The 22,160-nt window shown below is 34.8% G+C and overlaps 1 long non-coding RNA gene across 1 annotated transcript in view; it reads left to right on the plus strand.

Moving 5' to 3' along the window:
* The first annotated feature begins 10,572 nt into the window (after window positions 1-10,572).
* The window catches only part of LOC119232757 (uncharacterized), a 69,163-nt gene continuing 57,575 nt past the window's right edge, over window positions 10,573-22,160 (plus strand). Inside the window, exon 1 of the long non-coding RNA XR_005122195.2 lies at window positions 10,573-10,664. This is a non-coding gene — a long non-coding RNA (uncharacterized LOC119232757). The remainder of the gene's footprint in view (window positions 10,665-22,160) is intronic.

Below are 22,160 nucleotides of genomic sequence, written 5' to 3' on the forward strand. Positions count from 1 at the left end.
CCATAATTCTACTATTTATGGATATGTGGATTGACTCTAGTTGGAATATTATGAATAATGTATAGTCATGTGTATTAAGACATTTTTGTATAACTATTTGGCCAATATTTTGACTCATTTTTGTAAGTTACATGCCTGCCAGTGTAGTTAAGAGTTGCATAAGATTATACCCAGCTTCAGCATAGATGACTGAATGATTTTTCAGAGTCCTTGTACTAGTTATTTTTTCACTAGTTATTTTTAACTAGTCCTTGTACTAGTTATTTTTTTTTTTGGGAAAATCAAAATCAGGTAAACACATTTCTCTTTAAATTTAAAAGATATATTGAGAAATGCATAGAATTATTAAAAGTATTATTATATATATATATTTATAGTATTCATATAATGACAGCTGCAATCAAAATACAGCTTTTCCATTATCTCAGATTCTTTGTGCCACTTTCCAGTCACTCTCTACCTTAGACAACCACTATTGATTTCTATAACTGTAAGTTATATTTAACTATTCTTGACTTTTTATATAAATGAAATAGTACTATTATGACTGGGTACTTATGCTCAATACACTATTTTTGAGATTGATCTCTGTTGTTTGTACAATGGAGGTCTGTCCAGAGTATATATGAATATTCTGCAATTGCCTTTCCCATTCTAGTGTTGATAAACATTTGAGTTACATCAAGTTTGGGGGAATTATGAATAAAGTTGCTATAAAAATCCTATACAAGTCTCTTTCATGACATATATTTGAATTTCTTTTGGATAAATATTTAAGAAAGAAATGTTTTGGTCATTAGGTAGGTATATCTTTAATATTATCAGAAACTACCAAATCTCCAAAGTAATTCAACCCTTTTTTAAACTGTATTGTCAATTTTAGAAATGTTCTAGTTGCTACATATCTTCACCAGTATTTGATCTTATTTGTCATTTTCATTATAATTGCTCTTATGAGTTTAAAATCCTATCATATTATAGTTTTAATTGGTTTTTACTCTAGTGAAAATGACATTGAATATCTTTTAATGAGTTTATTGCCTAATCCTTTGGTAACATGTCTATTCAAACCTTAGTCCAAATTTTCTTTAAATTGAATTGTGTTTTAAAAAAGATTTAGTTTTATTTACGTATACAAGGCCAGAGGTAGGTGGTGAGAGTAGTCACCAGAGTGGGGAGCAGAACAGGTGGATTTATTGAAATATAATGCTGAGGGGAGAAGCAGGCAAGATGGGAGAGGTGTGACACTCCTTGTGGGTTAGCTCTGTGGTGGCTGGGGATCAAACTCATATCCCAGTGGCTACCTATCGCTTCATAGCAATGACTTTAACCCCTGCACCACCAGGGAGGCCCCGAGTCACAATTTTTGATTTGTGTGACTGTGTATACTCTGTATTCAATCTTTTGTCAAATATATTTGAAGCAAATATTTTATCCTAATGTGTGTCTTACCTTTATATTTTCTTAATGTCTTTATTACCAGAAAATTCTAATTTTGAAGGAATACAGTTTGACAGTTTTAGTTTTTATGTTGCTAATTTTTTTGGCTATCGTATCAAGAATTCTTTTCCCATAACAAAGTTGTATCAATCAATCTCTGTGTTCTTTTAAAATAGTTTTAATTTTATCTTTTGATTTAGCTCTGTGATACATCTTTAATATTCACATGTGGTTTTGCATCGCTGTTGATGTCTTTGATTTTTAAATTTTTTTCATACTTAAAAAATACTGTTTTAAAAACAAATTTATAAATGAGGCATTAAAATGTCAGTGCTTTCTAATCATTTACTACTGTTATATAGAAGTTCAATTGATCTTTGTGCCACTGAACTTGTATCCTGTGGCCTTCCTGAATTGATTTAATTCTAGTTCTTATTTGCTTAGGACTTTTTATGTTAACTGTTAGAGTTCAATTTTATCAAATGTTCCTTTGTACACAGAATGATCATAAGAATTTTCTACTTTCTGTTGCTATGGTGAGTTACACTGGTTGAGTTTTTTGAACGTTAAACACACCTTGCATTCTTGGGATAAATTCCACTTGATGATGGTGTATTTTACTTTTTATACATCACTGAATTTAATTTACTACTTGTTAAGTATCACTGGGTCTATATGCATGAAGGAATTGGTCTGTCATTTTCTTTTCCTGTAATATATTTGCAGGTTTTTTGGGTTAGAGTTTTTCTGGTTTTATAAAATTAGTTTGGGAGTATTTCTTTTTAATTTTCTGGATTTGTGTAGAATTTGTATTATTTCCTTCTTAAGTGTTTGATTTCATCAGTGAAGCCATGTGCCTGATGTTTCTCTCTCTCTCTCTTTTTAAAGATTTATTTATCCAAGTACACATATGGGGGTACAGGCCAGAGGCATGGGAGGGTAAGAGAATTCACCAGAGACAGAGTGGGGAGCAGAACAGGCAGGCAGACCGAAGACACTGCTGAGAGGAGCAGTGGGCGAGACAGGAGAGGTCTGCCGCACCTTGTGGGAATCTCCCTGGCAGGCCAGGAATGTAAACCCATGCTGCAGAGGCTGCAGACAGCTTCACAGCACTGAGTTTAACCTGCTGCACCACCAGGGAGGTCCCCTGTTTTTTATGTTTTTTTTTTTTTTTAAAGATTTATTTATGCATACAAGAGCTGGGGTCCAGGCCAGAGGTTTGGGGGGTGAGAGGATTCACCAAAGATAGAGTGGGGAACAGAACAGGCAGACAGACTGAAATACACTGCTGAGGGGAGCAGCGGGAGAGTCAGGAGAGGTCTGCTGCACCATGTGGGTCATCACCTCCCTGGCAGGGGATCGAACTCCTGCTGCAGTGGCTGCAGATAGCTTCACAGGTTGCTTCTTAACCCCTTGCACCACCCGGGAAGCCCCGATGTTCTCTTTGTAAAAGACTTTTGATGATACATTTAATTACTTTAATGAATATGGGATTAAACAGAGTTTCGATTTCTTTTCCAAATTTTGGTAATTGCCTACATCCTTTTAAGTATCTGTGGGTTTTATAACAATATCTCCTCTAGTTTTCCTGACTGGGTTATTTGTAGGTTTTTTTTTTTTTTATTTTATCTTACTATATTTAACTTACTTGATCTTGTTAATCTTTCCAAAGATCTAATGTTTAATTTTGTTAAAGTTCTCTCTGTGAGTTTTATGTTCTTTATGATTATCTTCTTTCCACTTACTTCAGATTAATTGCTGTCTTTTGGGTTTTCCATCTATATGTTGGAATTTAATTCTCCAATGTGAGGAAAGCAGAAACAGACACAATAGAAAAAGGGAGAAATTTCTCAATTTTATTAGTCTAATGGGATCTTCAGAAAAGAACACAGTAGTATATGTGCTAAGTTAACTAAGTACAGTGTCGGACAGAAGATGTAATCATCAATACAACAGCATCCCTCCTTGTAGAGGAGTACAGTGAAGTGCATGTGAGAACAATATCACGTGGCTTCTAAGTAAAGGAAAGGTTTGTGTATAGGTGCTAAGGAAATGAATAATAGCAACACTACTATAAATATTACTGAGAAATAAAAACATACATGCACTGAATGCTTAATATTTTCAAGGAGCTTTGTATTTTATTTGGCATTTTGTATGGCTTCTTTCAACATTTGTAAGGTTCCTTCATGTTTTCTGTAGTCATTATTAATGGATTATATCTCATAGAAAACTTAAGGATTTGTTTATCTTTTCAGCTTTAGAGAGCCATTTGCTTAGTTATAAGCTCAGGACTTTACAAATAATGTGACAGATGTGTACTTACATTTGTCTTTTGGTATACATGAGTATACATACTATTGAGTAAATAAATATGAATATATTGCTAAGTCATATGATGTTTATATACATATTCAGGTTTAGTAAGCACATTGTTAAATAGTATTCCAAAATGATGACTCAAGAAATTTCTTTTAAAAGCAAATAACATAATTCATAGGAAAACTTACCTACCATAGTCAAATAACCATAAGATAAATGCATAATTCAAATAAAAACTTTGTTTACATTTGTGCCATATAACATCATTATTACCACCACGAAATGTTTGTGTCATCTAAAATCATTTTTATTACAGCTGGGTAATGTAGATCTATGGTATCTATTAATAATTAATCATATTCTGTCTCATCTTATTATATAGTCTTGGCAGCTATTTGTGTTTCTTAAATGAGTTGCAGTTGTTATTTGTCTATGTTTGCAAACAGCAGAGACAAAGGTTTTTATAATATTTATATCATTAAAATGTCATTTGGTAAAAACTATTGTATTTCAGAAAATTCTTATTTTTAATCTGGCTGTTTGCCACAGTTTTTTTTAACCTTTAAGTCAGTGATAGTGTTGCATAGTAAGCCCATGTATGATTGTGTGTATTTCATTCGGTGCTTATAAAGAGTTGGCATGTTGAATGAAGAAAACTTAGACACTGTAGCCAATAGAATTGGATTTGGATGCTTTTTTGTTCCCCTCGCTCGAGATTAAATAATGGAAATTAAGCTCCTAGCACATAGTAGGCTTTTGATAAATGGTAATTGCCATTTATATTTTTCCTCCTTTATTTTAATTGGAAGGTAATGAGATAATATGTATTTTTCAAAAAAAAATGCTTCTGTAAATTATTTGCTTATATATAAAACTATATGATGTATATTTTACAATGTTTTAATTCTCAAATGTATACCAATTCTAAAAGTATCTTACTTATTCCTTCTTTGGAGTAATTTAAACACAGAGTATCAGACTTAATGAGCCGAACAACACCTGGATAATGGCCAGCATTGTATAATAGTCACTCTGTTATGGGCTTTGAAATCAAAGAATGTGGAGTTAAATCTTGGGTCTACCACTTTATTGCTACTATGACAGGTTACATAACCTCTTTGGATTTCAGTTTCCTCATCTATAAAATAGAAATTATAATGACGTATCTTAGTGTCTAACACAATCACTCATTAAATACTGAGTTTTTAATTAAAACTTCCTTTCTACCTTTTTAGATGATTACAAATTGTCTATTCTTTATCTTCTGTTTTACTGGCAAATCCACACCTATGTCTCATGCATTTATGTGTAAATGAAACAATAAGGACAGAGTTCAAATACCTGGTTACATGATCTTTATATGCTGTCACACTGAGCAAATTGTAGTCCTTTGTTCAGTGAATTTGCCCTTGATCCGAAGATTTTAATTCAAGATTAGATAGCATATTGATTAATGTTTTTAATTGCTGGGAATAGCACAAGGTGACCATCTGATCTTTCTTTGATCTTTTAAAATGTCAATTTGAACTTGAAAATTTAATAAATGCAAAAAATAAATAAGCAACTAAGGCAATAATTTTGAATGCAGTCTAAGAGCCTTGCTCATTTCATTTGTTTCAGAGACTTGTGATTCTGAGCAAACTAGGCCCTGGAAACACTGTCCCAAATTTTAGTTTTCATAAGTTCAGTATTTAAGTTCAAGTTAAGTAAGCATTCTAGATGCACAAAAGCTGAAATGAAATTTACTGTTAAGTTGAAATTATTTAGATAGTCTAGCTTTACTAATTATATAGGATTGAGTGTATGACTTCAATCCTATGTGGGAAAAGGTACATGTGGGAAGAAAATCTGATAAAGCAAATATATTTGAATCTGTATTCCATTTGGTTGCTGAATAACTCCTATATTCTCTCCTCTGGAGTCTTAAGAAACATTACTTGCAGTAGTGTCTAAGTGGATTGTCAAATTCCAGCTTCATTCTTGGAAATTGTTATTTGATTTAATTTGAGTGGTAAGGACTCAATTTGATTTCTTTAAATGCAAAGAGCAGAAAACTACCTAGGTTCCTTGTGAACTGTGTGTAACATTTGCTAACTACCGTTTGAATATTTGCCAGTATGTAATGCTATTTCTGTGGAGGACAGTAGAGAATTTCCGATTTTGAAGCAATGGATAAGGCAGCAGTTATGTTTGCTCCCAGTAGAAATAATCACCGTTAAGTGAACTGGTCAAAAAAGGGCCTTATTATTTTCTCTATTGCATTTAAGTGATTTATATTTATTGTTTAATAAATGAATAAGTCAAAATCTGAATGTTCCCAAAGTGTCCAATAAGACCAAGCAAACAGGTTTGATTTCAGTATTTGGGAGAACTGTGTACAGTGTGAGAAGTTCCACTATTAAGAGAGGCAGTATTGGAGAAACTGGTTTTTCTTTACACTTTTACTCAGAGGAAATTGCTTTCTTTGACTGTTGTGGTGAGGCTCTAACAGCCATTGTTCCACATTTTGCTTTTGAGCATGAGGGAACTCGCTGGGTGACTGTACTGCAGACCAGATCTTCTCAAGGGACTAGAGAAGTGGCAGGGAGTTGACAAGTTTAGGTTACTAGTGGAAAAAAAAAAGCTGCTATTTGATTGCCATTATCCCAACTCCTGTATCTTTTCCAGAATTGGGGCTGAACTTGGAGGGAGAGAAGCAAATGATTTATTGGCTCCCTTATCTCTCAGCCTAAATGTCATCAAGGCATTATTTCAATGGACATATTAAGAGATTATCAGAGAACTCTATGCCTGCTATGAAAGCTGAGCTGCTGCTAGCGATGGAGTCAGTCATTTGCACACTGCAGGAATTGGGAGGTGCAGTGATCAGCATTGCTGGCTGTACTTGATGCAGGATCAGTGGGGAGAGCTCAATAAATCTCTCCTTCTCACAGGAGAGTGGGAGCTATTGATCGCCAGTGGCTCCATTAGCTCTGTATGTCTTCACTGAAATTAAAATCTTTAGGGCTTGATCCTCCCCTCAGATAGCTGTATGTACACAGGGCCTCGTCTAACCTTGTACAAAGAGGTAGGGATTTTTTTTCTTCTTCCCCCTCTCTCATCTACCACCTAGGTGTTTGAAATGAGCAGACCCTATCCTTCAGAATTTTAATAGGCCCCTGTTTAAAGTAGTGTCTCTGACCTTTATGAAATTAAGTAGTAGAGAAAGCATTGCCAGTAAGACTTAACAGATCATTTCTGTCTGCTGGCCAATCTCCATTTGTGTATGTCTGCACTTTTCCTGAGGATAAGAGCTTCTCACAAAGCACCTCCAAGGCTCATCAGGATGCAATTGAAATATGGAAATCAAGTAAATCAGCTATTATTAAATATGATAGACTGAGGCAGAGACATACAGGGTTGCTTATTTCATGCTGGAGGTTTTATCACCTTGATGTACACATTGTGGCCTTGTTATATAAATGACAGGTTCTAAAGTGTTTATTTTGCTCTTCTTTTGATTCTTGAATCCATCAATAGATACAAAATAAAATTGTGTCCTTGATATTATCAGAGGGGTAGTACTGTGCAATTGCTATTGAAAATTCAAGAGCCTCTCATTCAATTATATAAAAAAAAAAAAGCAATGTGTCTTTTTCTAATGTGGTATTATATTCCTGTTACCTGAAACCCAGAGATAGATAGCGAAACAGCCATTTCTCATGGGAAATAATACTTACCCATCTAATGGGACCACTTAAAAGCATGTATATGGAGTCTGAGATTTGCAATAAGGCTTTCTGCCAAAAGTATACCAGCATCTCCGGGGTTGCCTGATGGAAAATCACAAAGCCATATATTTGTGGAAACCATTTAGAAAGATAATATAATATATTACAGCAACTGTTGGTTGAATTGTAAAAATATAAACCACAAATGCATAGTGTGAAATATATTGACCTATACACTGTCTAGACATACTGAAGAACTATTTCCTTTTACAGAGATTATTAAGGAGATTGGAGGCTATCTGTTGTGAGATTAAAATTTATGCTAGTTTAGAGATAAACTAAAGGTAATAAAATTAGCTTGTATATAGCCTTAATCAAGTCAGATGGGCGAGGTAACCTCTGATTTTCCTTTTACTTCACAATTCTAGAGAGTCACTTTTCCAAACAAACACAGCAGGTGGCTAGAAATTTGTTTTCCCCAAAATGTATCAGGTCAAACCAAATCTACCATATATGGTGATCTTAGTGATTTTAAATTAATGGCTTAGTCAGTGACATTATTTAAGGACATTAAAAAGGAAACATTAAGTCCCCAAAATAGCATGGATAGAAAATTAAAAAAAAAATCATATTCAGCCTTTTAACAAAGATTTAATATGAATTAGAAGTATACTTTCTGCCTTTCCCAATAATATAGTCTAAGGGACTATATTAGAAGTGAAATGAAATGAGTCTGGCCTTTCCCCCTGCCCCCAAGGAACAGATAACAAGCACATATACACATGCCAGCTTATTAATGGAAATTCTCAGACATAGGGTATTTGGGTTCTGAGACAATCTGACATGGTTGGTATGATTTAGTTACAATTCAGGGGGGTAAGGGCAGAGAGAATACTATGCCTTGCAGGGAGGGCATGAGTGATGGGTTTTGCAAGGAATGGAGAAAGACTTTGCTGATCTAAACCAGCAGGTGACTCTTTGTGGGGGATTTGAAAGCATTACTGCTCTACTCCTCCTCAGGCTGAGATAAAAAGAGATATCTTGAAAAAACGGAAAGGATCAGCCAAGATTTAATGATTTAATTCTCCCTTTGAGACAGGTATTAAAAAAAAAAAGTGAACTCAAGACCCTCCTCGTATGTTCAAGAAGTGAGTCCTCTGTTTACAATTTACTATATGAGGTGCCTGTTGTTTTATAGTCCAGTCCTCTGCTCTGTTTCTTGTTCAGCTCTCAATGGTTGTTTCATGATGGGTAAGTCACTTAACCTTTGTGAGTTGTATTCTTTTCATCTGCGAATAGAGATGATAATGCTCACTGGGGATGTGTTGCTAAGATTAGGCAATATATGATAGTGAGGAGCAATATATATGCTAAATAACAATGATAATGCTGTCTATCAGAGTGAATATTTGGATAAGAGAGCCGAGGCAGTTTCCTGAATAGCATCTCCTGCAGGGAGAGGCTTTAGCAAATGATTACCTGGTCTGTGGGACTCATGTTTTGTAAGAGAGTAAGATTATCCTCTCCCAGGCCCTCCCTACTCCCTCCATATACACTTGTTAATATTTTGAAAATTAAATACCAAATTGTTCTGTTGAAGAGGGAAAAATTACTAGAATGTCCTGTGACAGTCCTTTCAGTTCCTCTATTTCAGTAAGTTCACGTTTTCTGTTAGGAATTCTGAATTTAGACGTTGGGCCCATCATAATGTTCAGCAGCGAGTCCCAAGACTGTACAGCTGTCCCATGTCTAAAGGTTATCAATTAACTGAACCCGTAATCTCAAGATCTTTTTCTATTTCCAGAGAATGTACCTCCTTGCTAACTTTTTTTTTTCCTATATCTCTTTCTATCACCTAAACCCACCTCACTTGCTCAGATCCTTAACAGGGTTAAAAATGGTATAGCCAGAAGGAAGGACCTCTAATCACCGCCTGTGTGACACAGAGACAAGCATTTTGTTAAGGGCCAAAGGACTGTTACCACCTCTCACTTTCTTGAGATGTTCCTAATGGTATGTTGCTATCTTCTGATGTAAGTATAATGACATAAGGTCACAGCAAGAAAAATGCACCTTCCCCCCAAAAGCAAAGATTCACTGGAAAATAGAGCAGAGAAAGCTCTTCAGTGGAGATTTAAAAAAAAAAAAAGCCACAAATTTCAGAAAGATGGGGGTGAGAGCAGAGGCACATGTCAGAGTTGAATTTCAAAGTTGAATTTTCACCACTTCCTTAATGGAAACACTATGGTAAGTACATTCCACACCCACTTAGTTATTTACCATTTCAAAATTTACTTCATGAATTTTCTGTTCGAACAGAACATTATCACACAACCCTATGAAATAGTTAAGATGGGTATTTTTTCTTTTTTCTTCTTATTCTATAGGTGAATAAACTGAGACACCAGAAAGAGACAATTGCATATTAAATTTTCTGGTTTTTTTAGCAGTCAAAAAACAGTCTTCTAAAACAAATACATTTTTTCATTATTAATACAGCTGTCTGAAAACATTTGTTTATGAATCACATTATAAAGAAAATGGAGCCTCAGAGCTTTAAAAAAGGTTCAACATTAAGTAGAATAAGTGGTAGAATAAGATGTAGGATTTATTCTGACCAATTTTGACAGGATAATATGGTTACAAGGGTATCAGAACGATGCCTTATATTCCTTAAGTAATCCTGGACTGTGTTCAGGGAGGAGGAATTTTCTCTTCATTTCATGTCAGAAAAAATGGCTTAAAAACAAAGACTGCTGGTGATGACATAATGGCTCAGATTTCCGGTAAGGCCTGATTTGGGATATTTTGTGGACAGCGTGGTAATTGAAGAGGGATACGTGATTCTTTGGCAAAGGTTTTCCTCTTTAAAGGAAGACTGAGAGTAAGGAACAGTGACTTAGGTGATGTGGAGGATGTGCTTCATGTACTTGATAGTTTAATTCAGGGATATGCTATGGACGCCTTGTCTGTATTGATTGGAGCTCATGCTGTGTCAGTGGAATGCCCTTCCTTGGATATACCAATTGCTGCATATGCTGGAACATTTGGCAACCCTTGGGGGCCCCTACATTGTTACATAGCCAGTGACAGCACAGGCGGCACAGATGGGCAAAACTTGAAGTCTGAGAAAGCAAACATTTCCCCCTTATCAGGAATCCTTTCGTTGATTTACTTAGACAAGGTTTTCAGGTAACTATTGAAAATGACTGACCTATTATTACCCTGCCTGGCCTTGTGTATTCTTTTAGGCAAAGCTTATGTGACATTGGTATTCAGAAACTGTTTGTAGTGCGTCAGCCTGCTCTTCTACTTGTATACTAATTCTTAATTGTGGTCTGCAGTCTGTGACAACCATATGCCAAAGTAACCACATTTCTCTCTCATTCAGACTCAGTGAAATTAAAATATTTTAACAATAATTTCACAAGGTTAAGGACGTTAATAGTGAAACTGGAGTTGGTATGCCTTTAGAATTTAAGTTGAACATACAGTTTTGCCCCTAAGTATTTGCATAATGTTGTATGCTGTTAAGCATGAGTCATTTTAAAATTAACACTTTGAGCTTTTATGGGAAAGAGACTCTTATCATCTTGAGAGAATATGTCGGAAATGATTTTGCAGATTTAGCAAAATTTTGTGTGCTTGTGTATTCTAGAATGAGAACATGAACAAGTAGAATATTTCTACTTGTGCAGTGAATCTTATTCATTTCCTAAACGAATATTTATTGAGAATCCTACCCAGGATTTCCTACTAAGGAACCCTCAGAAAATGTAGTTATAAATACATGTCATAATCACATCATTTTGAGATCATCTCATCAGTGAGATAATCTTACTGCAGTGAGCCATTTCAATGAGTCATTCTTGGTAGACACTTTTTTTTTTTTAAATAGAATGACCACATAGCAATATAAACTAAATACAAAAGTAATGGTGTGTTTGCTGAAAGGTGATTAGACTTTCACTTAGCCACTTGCCGACAGTCTTATGCTTATAGGTCCTTGGATTCTTTGGTGAAATACCATGTGCTCATTTTTCTCTTGGATTGCTTGAGGTTTATTGACTTGAAGGAGTTTATATAAAGAGGAGATAATAGGCTTTTCCTATTATATAAGTTATAAGTATATATGTTTTATCTGTGTGTGGTTTATTTTTTCCTCGTCTCTATACATGAAGTCATTATACCCAGGGATTGCTTATTCATATAAAAATCAAACTTAAAACATTTAAAAAAATTAGCCTTATATTTTTCCTTTTATGCCCAGTGTATTCACACTTCATAAAAGCATTTTCCAAATTTAACTAGAAATATTTGCTGTGTATTGGGAGAGATGGTTTCTTTGCACATCATTCTACCACATTTCCAGGAATATCACTGGGTTCATTCTGACTTTATCTTCAACCATAGTATGGTTGTCCATCTATTTCTAAAATTTCTCTGGTAGTTAAAAAGTAAATAGTAATTTGTTACCTGTTACAGAAATTTTCAAAGGATCGACAAATTACTCAGCTTGTTCTTAAATTTTTTTCATAAAGTAAAATAATATGGCAATTTACAAATGCAAAAGAATTATTTGTATGTCTTTTCAAAGTGAAACAAATAGATAATCTGACTCTCCACAGATAGAAAGCTTGTCTTGGTGAGATGGGTTAATATGCAGCTGAAACAATTATTTTATTTATAAACCTTTTCTTTCATCCTGTAGATTATTTAATTGAAAAGGATAGTAAGTAAATTGAGGTTTCATTAATATATATTAAGAAGGGCCTCCCCTGGTGGCGCAGCGGTTGAGCGCTGGGCTGCGAAGCTGCTCGCAGCCTCTGCAGCATCAGTTCCATCCCCAGCCACGGGTGAGGGTCCCACATGGTGCGCAGACCTCTCCTGCTACCCGCTGCTCCCCTCAGCAGTGTCCTTCGTCAGTCTGCCTGTTCTGTTCCCCGCTTTGGATCTGGTGAATTCTCTTACCCTCTTGCGCTTCTGACTGTACCCAGTGCTTGTATAAATAAATAAATAAATCTTAAAAAAAATCTATATATAAAGAAATTTTACAGGGATTATTCATAAGCAGAAATTTATATAATATTTTGTAAAAATATTTTTAGACAATGGTTAAGATAATTTTTTTATATTTTAGAATTATTCAATACCTTGCTTAACAAGAGCATTAGTTTTTTTATTTTGAAATTAATAAAGTTATATGTTTCATATGATAAATCATTTTCATCATGCTTACTTTTTGTAGGGCTAATCATCTCACAGATATTAATGAAAGTTAAACTGTGACAATAGATTTCAGTTTTCCACAGATTATGAGTGAATATACATAAATTAATATTGCCAAATAAATTTAGATATGATTTCAGTTTGTAATTTTGAATTATGGTAGACTAAATATTGAAATAAAGTTGCTAATATCTAAAGCCTTTCCCCTTTCATCTTGGAAATCTAGGGAAAGTGCTGTAATTAGTTACAATTGTCTAAGGCAGTGGCTGCTTATTTGAACTATCTGTTTTGGTTAGGTGTTATGAGAAAGAATACAAGCAACAAACCAGATGCTTTCTACTTCAGCTGTTTAAATGTACCTAGATGTCAGGCCTTCTGGGTGATGTTGACAGCTACGATGTAAGCTTGGAGGGAATTCCTTGATAATACCTTCAGGACTAAATGCTACTGAAAAGGCTGTTTTAGAAAACAGATGTTCTAACTACAACAGGAGAGAAAAATAAGGCGAATATATTTGGAATATGTCTGAGTCTGCATTTGTAACCATAAGTCAGTAGGCATTTTTTTTTTTTTTTTGTAAATGCAAAATGAGTCTTTCACCTTTCAAGGACCTGTGTTGCTTGACACTAGATATTGCCAAACAGAGTATATAGTGGGTACACTCAATGGGCACATAACCAAATTGGAACATGCTGATTGCTTATGAACAATTTCTATACTAGCCAGATTGTTGGATTGAATGGAAACCCATTATTTGCCAACTATGGTTTCCATCACCATTAGTGGAAGGAAATTTGTCCAAACACACTATGCCTTGGAGTGGCCCTGCCAGAACTCACTTCTGTGACTATAAAATAGTACATGAATAGTTTTTCATGACTGGGGACAGGGACACACACACACACACACACATCCACCCTTGAATATCCTACTTTTCCTATTAGATCATCTGGATAAAACATAAAAGATAGCAAGGAGTAGCATCCAGCGCTAATAGTAAATATCACCTATATTTTAAATTGGCATATTCATAGGCCTTTTTGGCATAGTTGTGGAATGTCCAGATTGCTTAACTTCCTCACAATGGAAAGCTGGAGTAAAAATTGTGGGGAAAATTCAAATGTACCATCAAATCCTGCAGCTGTTTGGAGAGTCAATATTTCTTGCTCCAGTGCTTCCTTTACATCATTTCTTTCTGGATCTAAAAAATCAAATCTGTGATATTTAGTAGACAGACTGGCTCTCAGCAGCAGTGTCACTGCATTGTCTGATTTTTTTCCAGAAGCAGGTTATTCTTGCAGGGTTTGAGTTCATCATAGTGCAATATAAATTATTTGTGCCAGATTTTTAGACACAGAGAATAGTCTGGGTATAATTGACATATACTCCTTCCTATGAATTCTAAGTGGTTGGATTCAATATACTCTAGACTGTTTTGGAAACTGAGTATACCGTAAAGATCAATGCTTTAACAATGAGCTTGGTTTAGCCACAATGCTTTAAAAGTTGCTGTACACCTAGTCAGCCAAGTCCAGTCACTAGAATCTTAAATGCAAGCACTATTTTGCATTTCATATACCTATAAACCCCTCATATGACTCTCACCTTTCTTGACATTTTGAGCAAGATGTCCTTTAAACATTTGTAAATATACAAATCTGTAAATATCACCATGGGATCTAACTCCTAGAACAGTGAAGTGAACTATAACTAAAAACTGTTGCATAAATGAGAGGAGCGTGTGAGACTTAGAGTTGTATCTAGAAAAAAAAGGACATCTAGGAATCTTGGACATTCAGAACTGCCTATTCACACCTGCAAAATGTCACAAAATTCAGTGTAAATATTTTAACATCAATGAAATGGGATTAAGAACTTGCAAATACATTTGGCTATATAGGAGGAAAGCGTTTTCTTCACACTTAACTACTTTCTACAAATAAACCAGAGAGCCATGAATCACATTTCTCCCCAGTGGACTTCAGGGGCTTAGTATTTGAGAATTTTGATAATAAACCTAAGACATTACCTTTGTAGGATACATCTTTGGATATATCTTTATACCTGAATAGCTGCATACAAAAGGAATTAAAATTGAGATGGGGCCTCCCCCGTGGCGCAGTGGTTGAGTGCTGGGTTGTGAAGCTACCCACAGCCTCTGCACCACCAGTTCGATCCCCAGCCCAGCCTCTGCAGCGCCAGTTCGATCCCTGGCCGCAGGGCGAGGGTCCCACATGGCACGCAGACCTCTTCTGCCGCCTGCTGCTCCCCTCAGCAGTGTATTTCGTCGCTCTGCCTATTCTGTTCTCCGCTCTGGCTCTGGTGAATTCTCTCACCCTCCCGCACGTCTGACTGTACCCAGTGCTTGTATAAATAAATTATCTTAAAAAAATAAAATAAAATTGAGATGTAAGGATATTAACATGTGATACTGATATTACCAGTGTGTCCTAGGAATTGGCAAAGCTCCTACCTAAAAGTAACAATAGAAATATCTCTGGCTAGTGTTGGTATAATATTCTTATCTTTATTCTTTGGTTTTTACATTCTAGTTTTGGGGTTTGCTTATCGATCTCCTGTGTTTCACTTACCCAATTTTTTTTTTGTTAATCTGTTTTGGAAAAGTTTGTTGAATCAGAGCCAAGAGATCTCAAGTACTCTCCTAATAGCATTTAAAAAATTAGAGATTTTCTTTAGAGTTGTAGTTATTTTTGCTAGATTGCTTAGAACTCAGATCCACTGCAATGCTAGAAATTAGGTTTGTGATTCCAAAGAAGTGATTACTTTTTTCTTTAAAGATTTATTTATTTATTTATACAAGCACTGGCTACAGTCAGAAGCTTGGGAGGGTGAGAGAACTCACCAGAGCCAGAGCTGGGAGCAGAGCAGGCAGAAGGACCGAAGTACACTGCTGAGGGGAGCAGCGGGTGGCAGGAGAGGTCTGTGCACCATGTGGGACCCTCCTCTGGTGGCCGGGGAGCAGCTGGGGATCGAACCGGCGCTGCAGAGGCTGCGGGCAGCTTCGCAACCCAGCGCTCAACCACTGGGCCACCGGGGAGGCCCAAAGTGATTACTTTTTTGACATATATACTTCAAAATATTTGCTTTGTATCTGGTCTGGCATGGGCTCTTTTCTTCTATGCTATTGTAGTTAGTAAAGTTTTGCCAATACTGGAGTTTGGTGAGAATATTTCAAGTTCAACTTTTGATATCATTTGAGCGAGAAAATTTTTCCTATCATCAAGCACATAAAAACAAAAGCCTAAATGTAAAATGCCTTGACTCACCATGAAGAACATTCTACTACTACTTTTCCTGGCTTAGGTCAGCATTGTGTAATTTAGCAATCTTATGACCACTTCTGGGAAGAATAATCTGTCCTGAAGAGGAAAAATTATCCTTAGAAATTAGATTAGATAATGGGAATGAGTCCCTTAAAAGCATCTTCATTTATTATAGGTGGGTGAGTATTTTCTAGAGAATTTGTAAAACTATAGACTCAGTCCTAATACCTTAATCTTTCTTTAATCTATCCTGTCAATATCCATGGATATTTCTAAATTACAATTGAATATTATTATATTTTATTCATTCTTATTCAATGTGTATTATTAAACATTTTAACTTGTGCAGAGAAAACCTTTCCCTAAAATTTTCCCATTTCTTCCCAGTCCCTTCCTTGTTACATAACCATGTGCATCTTCTTACTTCTTTATTCTTATGACATCATAGCTTCTGGGTTTTGAGTATTTAGTCAAATTATTTTTCATAATTTTTCCTGAGTTTTTTATTGTGCTTTTATTTTACATTGTCCCTGCCACCATTTTCTGAAGTATATTGAAAAAGTCTTGTAAGAGGTAGCAGGTAACAGATATTATCCATGTGAACAATTTTGCATTTTCTAAATAAATTGCCTCAATTTATTCCCATCATTTTTTCAAGTGCCTCAGGCATCAATGAAAATAGGCTCATTAATTGCTAAGTAAGTAATTTTTCCACAAGTATAGTCTTGTTCCAGACACTCATTTTTGCATTTACAGTGCGTGACCAGAGTCACCAAACACAAGCAAGTTATTAAGTGAAATACACATTTCCTTGAAAAGTGGACATTAGGGTCAAATTAAAACCCCCCACAAATCATAGCATCATTTATGATTATTGTTCAAAAAGTAAAATGCTGACTTATTTACTTCAATGGGAAACTAGAGTAATCCACATCATAAGGGGAAGAGTGTAGCATGAATAGAAAAGCTTTTATTACTCAGCCTAGGTTGGATGTTTTTCCTCCAAATAATCATTCCTTATCCCATCAATGAAATAATCATCACTCTGATATGTCATAAATCATCGGCCATCATCTGTTTTCTAATCCTTGATTTAGATTTATTTGAATACATGTCTTATTGTATTTTTAACTGCATGAACTTCATTTGATCCATCTTTATGGTACATATTTGGCTCAATGCAGTGGGAAAAGTAGATGCTTACTAAATACTTGTTGGAAGCATGAGTAATATCGGTATATGATATGTATTCTTTATTGAAAGATGAACAGAAATAAAATTGAAGAAAAAGAAGCTTGTTCATCTTGGTTTATTTCTTACTAATTCTTCTTTTATACGAAGCACAAATCTCTCCATTGATTATTTGGATTTTCTTTAATTTAGCAGGAATGGTGCATAAAACGCCAAAAGATGTATTCTTCCAGATTTGAGCTGCTCAGTATTCATGTGTGCAAAATTATGAACCAGACCTAGGCAAAACATAATTTCCATGTTTTAGGAAAAATAAGAAGTTGGGTTAACTATGAGATATTGGTAAAAGTGTCAGCAGTCCAGTGGTTCTTAAATATTCATTTGATTGCTATTTTACCACCATACTTCTCATAGCCATTTATATACTTTGTCTTGTGGTCCAAAGTAATATGTTTAGTATAATGATTATAGTATAGTATAGTGAATATATTTTTGGGCTTGGGGTTTTATGATTTCAACAAATGAATGCAATTCAATTAACAAATGTTGATTACTTATGTAGAAGATTGAGGTCTCCTTGTTGGGTATGATAGAGATATATAGAATGTTGTGATTTAGTGGAGAAAAAAGGCATATTTATAGATAACTATCTTTCTTTGTAAGATTTATTTATTCATAGAAGAACTGGGGTGTACGCCAGAGATGTGGGGGTGAGAGGATTCAACAGAGAGAGAATGGGGAGTAGAACAGGTGGATCTACTGAACTATACTGCTAAGAGAAGCAGGGGGTAAGACACAAGAGGTCTGCTATACCATGTGTGGTTTAGTTCCCTGCCTGGGGATTGAACTCAGGCTACAGCAGTGATAGGATGACAGCACTGAGACTTAACCCCTATGTCACCAGGGAGACCCTAGATAACTATCATAAGTAATATACATAACTGTCTACCTGAAGGCATGGAAAAGGGGCAGAGAACTTGATATTCATTTAGAGTCTACATATCTCTGATTTTATAAGACATGAATACAAGAGGACTAAAGGACTTTGATTTCCAATTTTATTTTTAAATTACAGAGCTTAGGGTGGCAAAAGAAGGATATATGTCTTTTTTTCACCATAATTGAGAAGATGTTGCTTATTTATCTACTCACTATGTCTAACAACTTGAATTCACCCACACATAACACTGTTTTTTAACCATATTTACAAGGATTATATATATAGAAACCATACAATACTGCTACAAGTTTACATGCTTTCCTAAAGTGTAATCTATGAAAAATCTTATTGACAGGGTGGGAAATTTTGTCTTGAAACCTAGGAGGTATGGTAGAGTATCCAATATACTGGTGTCAATTCTTAATGAATTACGATTCTATTCACTGATTTCTATTCCCAATATTAGTTAAAAATGAGTAAATTATTGGAACTATAAAATTAGCTCTAGTTGTCTGTTACTAAAAGCTTACTATCCTTTAGATTCTAAGTGCTTCACAGGTATTTTTATCTGATAACCTGTATACCCTCATGAAGGAGACTCTATTCACATTTTACATATGAGGACCCATAGGCAAAGAAAGAGCAACTTCTCTAGAGTCATCAGTTCATAAGTGGTGGTGAAGTTAGCATTCATATATTAACATTCTGACTCTGGACTCCCTGCTATTAATCTCTTAGAAATACCATCATATCTTTATTAACATGGCATTAAGCTTTTCATTTCAAATACAGAAAAATGATTACTAGTCTCCCTTTTCTTGGTTTTCATTAGTTAGGATTATAGAGTATTTATAAACATAATATTTGGGTTACCTTTGAATTCTTGGTTGTTTCAGCCAATATCAGAATACTTTCAGATAGTAGTAATAAATATGTGAATTCTATTTTACTGGTACTATGATTAAATTGACTATTTTAATCCCATAATATTACTCCCATTTTTCATATAAGGAACCAAGCTTAGAAAGGCAAAGAAAGGTGTTGGCCATCACAAAAAGTGGAAACAGTAGGGTTATGGTTCAAACAGTATTGAACCTTCAGATTTGTACTTTTATTAAATTAATTAATTTATTTTTTAAAGATTTATTTATTTATAAAAGAACTGGGGTACAGGTCAGAGGCATGGGAGGGTAAGAGAATCCACCAGAGAGAGCAGGGAGCATAACAGGCAGATGGACTGAGGACACTGCTGATGGGAGCAGTGGGTGAGGCAGGAGAGGTCTACCACGCCATGTTAGTTTCTCCCTGGCCAGCCGGGAATCGAATCCATGCTGCAGAGGCTGTGCACAGCTTCACAGTGCAGCTCTCAACCCGCTGTACCACTGGAGAGGCCCCAGATTTGTACTTTTAAACACTAGGGTCTGTTTTTTTAATCATAACGATCGCCTCTTTATTAATACATTAAAATGTTTATTGTAAAGTTATATTTTTGTTTACTTAAAGATAGTATAACCTATAAGTTAAACTGATAAGAAGTGAGAATATGAAACCACTGGAATTTTCATCAACTGCTGGTGCGGGTATAAATTGGTACAAGAATTTTAGAAAGCTATTTGATACTTTCTACCAAAGTTGGAAAAATACTTATTCTGTGGTCCAACTATTTTTGCTTCTGTGTATAGAGTACCTCAGATGACTGTGGTTTTGTGCTAGACATGTACAGCAATAATTATAATAAGCATTTTATGTAACACCCCCAAATTAGAAGCCATTTAAATTATTAATCAGCATTAGAATGGATAAGGAGATTTTGGTATATTCTTAGAAGTGAAATAACATATGGCAATGAAAATGAATTAACAACATGTTACACTACATTGAATTAGTCCACTATATTAAGGCACAGAAGACACACAGCAAATAAATACATGCTGTATGAGTTCATTTATTTAAAATATTAAGAAAAATAATCTGAGTCAGAAGACAAAATAAGGTTTGCCTTGGAGGTGGATCAGTGTGTTGGTGATGTACTATATCTCACATTGTAGTTACTAACAAGACTATATCCCTTTTTTGGATTACTCATTGATCTCTCATCTGTGAATAGTTCACTTTTCTACTTGTATTTTCACTTCAACCAAAAGTTAAAAATTATAACCATCATTGTGGGAAAGGAGAGATTCTAGTTGTCTGAACACTTTTTAAAGACGTGTTAAATACCAAGAATTGCCACAAGAAAAGGTCCGTATAACCTTGTAATTAATCTTGAAATTTTTTCCAAGATGAATTAAATCACTCTCCTTTAAAAAGAAAATGCAAAAAATAAGGTGCAATACTTTGACTAGTTGAGATTTATCTTTTTTTATACTTGTTTTTCATTTAAGTATTTGCTCAAATGTTTAATAAATCAGAAAACATAGGAAGATAGAAAATGAAATTCTACCTATTTCTCTGCAAGAAAACAATAAAAATTAAAAGAGCTTTATCTTGTTATGAAATTTTTACTTTTAAAAGACTGTAAATACAAAATTTCCAAAAGAATGGAACACTGACCCAAATATGAATCTTTAACATTTATTTGATTCCGTACTATTGTTGTCTTCTAGAATAGGAGGGATATCAAGTCACTCAGGTATTTTGGATTTGGCTAGGTGAGAAATTGGAATAACATTGGAGCTCCAAGTCCCTTTAACTTGTACCAAATGAAAACATTTTGGGGGATGACCCGTGAGTCCCTACGTATATAGTCTCTCATTTTAACACTTGCTCTAGGTCCTGAAACAATGCATGTTCAATTTTTTTTTTTTGAAATAGTTGATCATTGCAGAAATGTCACTGTAAATGTTCCTAGCTCCTCTTCCTCAAGCAGGTGATGTCTTCAGTGGATTAGGATTGTCTTACTGACATAAAATTGGCTTTAGTCACATGGTAGCTCGGGTGTACTAACCCCACTGTTCTGACCTTTCTTATGACAGAAGCAACTTTTCATCCATATTGGAGCTCCTTTCTCCTAGTTATCATAAAAAAATATAAGATTACATGCTCTAGAATCAAACCAATCTGGGCTTGAATCCTGTCTTTATTGCTGCCTTAAGTGCTTGTGGAAAATTAAACATTTTTAGTGGGGAGATAATATACAGATTTGTTGAGGTAATGCACATGAAACCCCTAGCATAGTGTCTGTCACAAAGAGGCATTCAGTAATCATCGGCTGCCATTTAATAGTAGCTATTAATAAATACAGCATGCTTTTAAGTGTAACAGGGAACCACATTAACCAGTTGACCCAAGAACACAAATAAACCATATTCAATAAAGTGGCTTAAGTAAAATATAACTAATTATTCATGTAAATAAGATCAATACACTGTTGCAATAGGAAACCTTTTTCATCAATAAAATAAAATTTTTGTAAAAGCTACATATAATGAATTTCTGCCTCAGCTTACATTGCTAGATATTCAGATCTAATATAAATAAAATTTGAGAATCAATGACTTCTTCTTTATGACATAAATATATGTGTTTAAAGTGCATTTAGTTGAGGAAGGAAAAAAAGGTCAGCTATGTACTTGAAAGTTTGCAACCAAAGATTGAAGGAGATATTTTACCATTCTTCATTTAATGTTTAAGCTTCACTGAGATCAATGAATTCCAAATCATTATACATCAGTTAGTAAGTGCAGAGAAACTGCTTTAATGTCTGGAAATTTCATCAACCTCATTCCTTTGGCAAAAAGGGAATTGCTTAGATGAGAGTTCTCGAGACCAATATGCTATAATTACACATCAGACATCTAAATATATGTAAACATTAAGAAGGTGTGCATTTTCAGCAACACATTCTGGTTTTCAGAGAATTAGTTTTGAATCTTAGTCACTGGTTTCTCAAAATACAGCTCACCATAATCACCAAATGCTTGACAATGGAAGTCCCACATGTAACAAGACACTCTCAAACTTGGGACAGTAAATGCAATACAGTCCATGCTTCTGCTGCTTTAACTTCTATGCGCTTTCTTTCCCAAATAGGTTAGCAAACAT

The sequence above is a fragment of the Talpa occidentalis genome, unplaced genomic scaffold, assembly GCF_014898055.3.
Source record: "Talpa occidentalis isolate TD23 unplaced genomic scaffold, MPIMG_talOcc4v2.1 talOcc4.7, whole genome shotgun sequence".
Classification (NCBI taxonomy): Eukaryota; Metazoa; Chordata; class Mammalia; order Eulipotyphla; family Talpidae; genus Talpa; species Talpa occidentalis.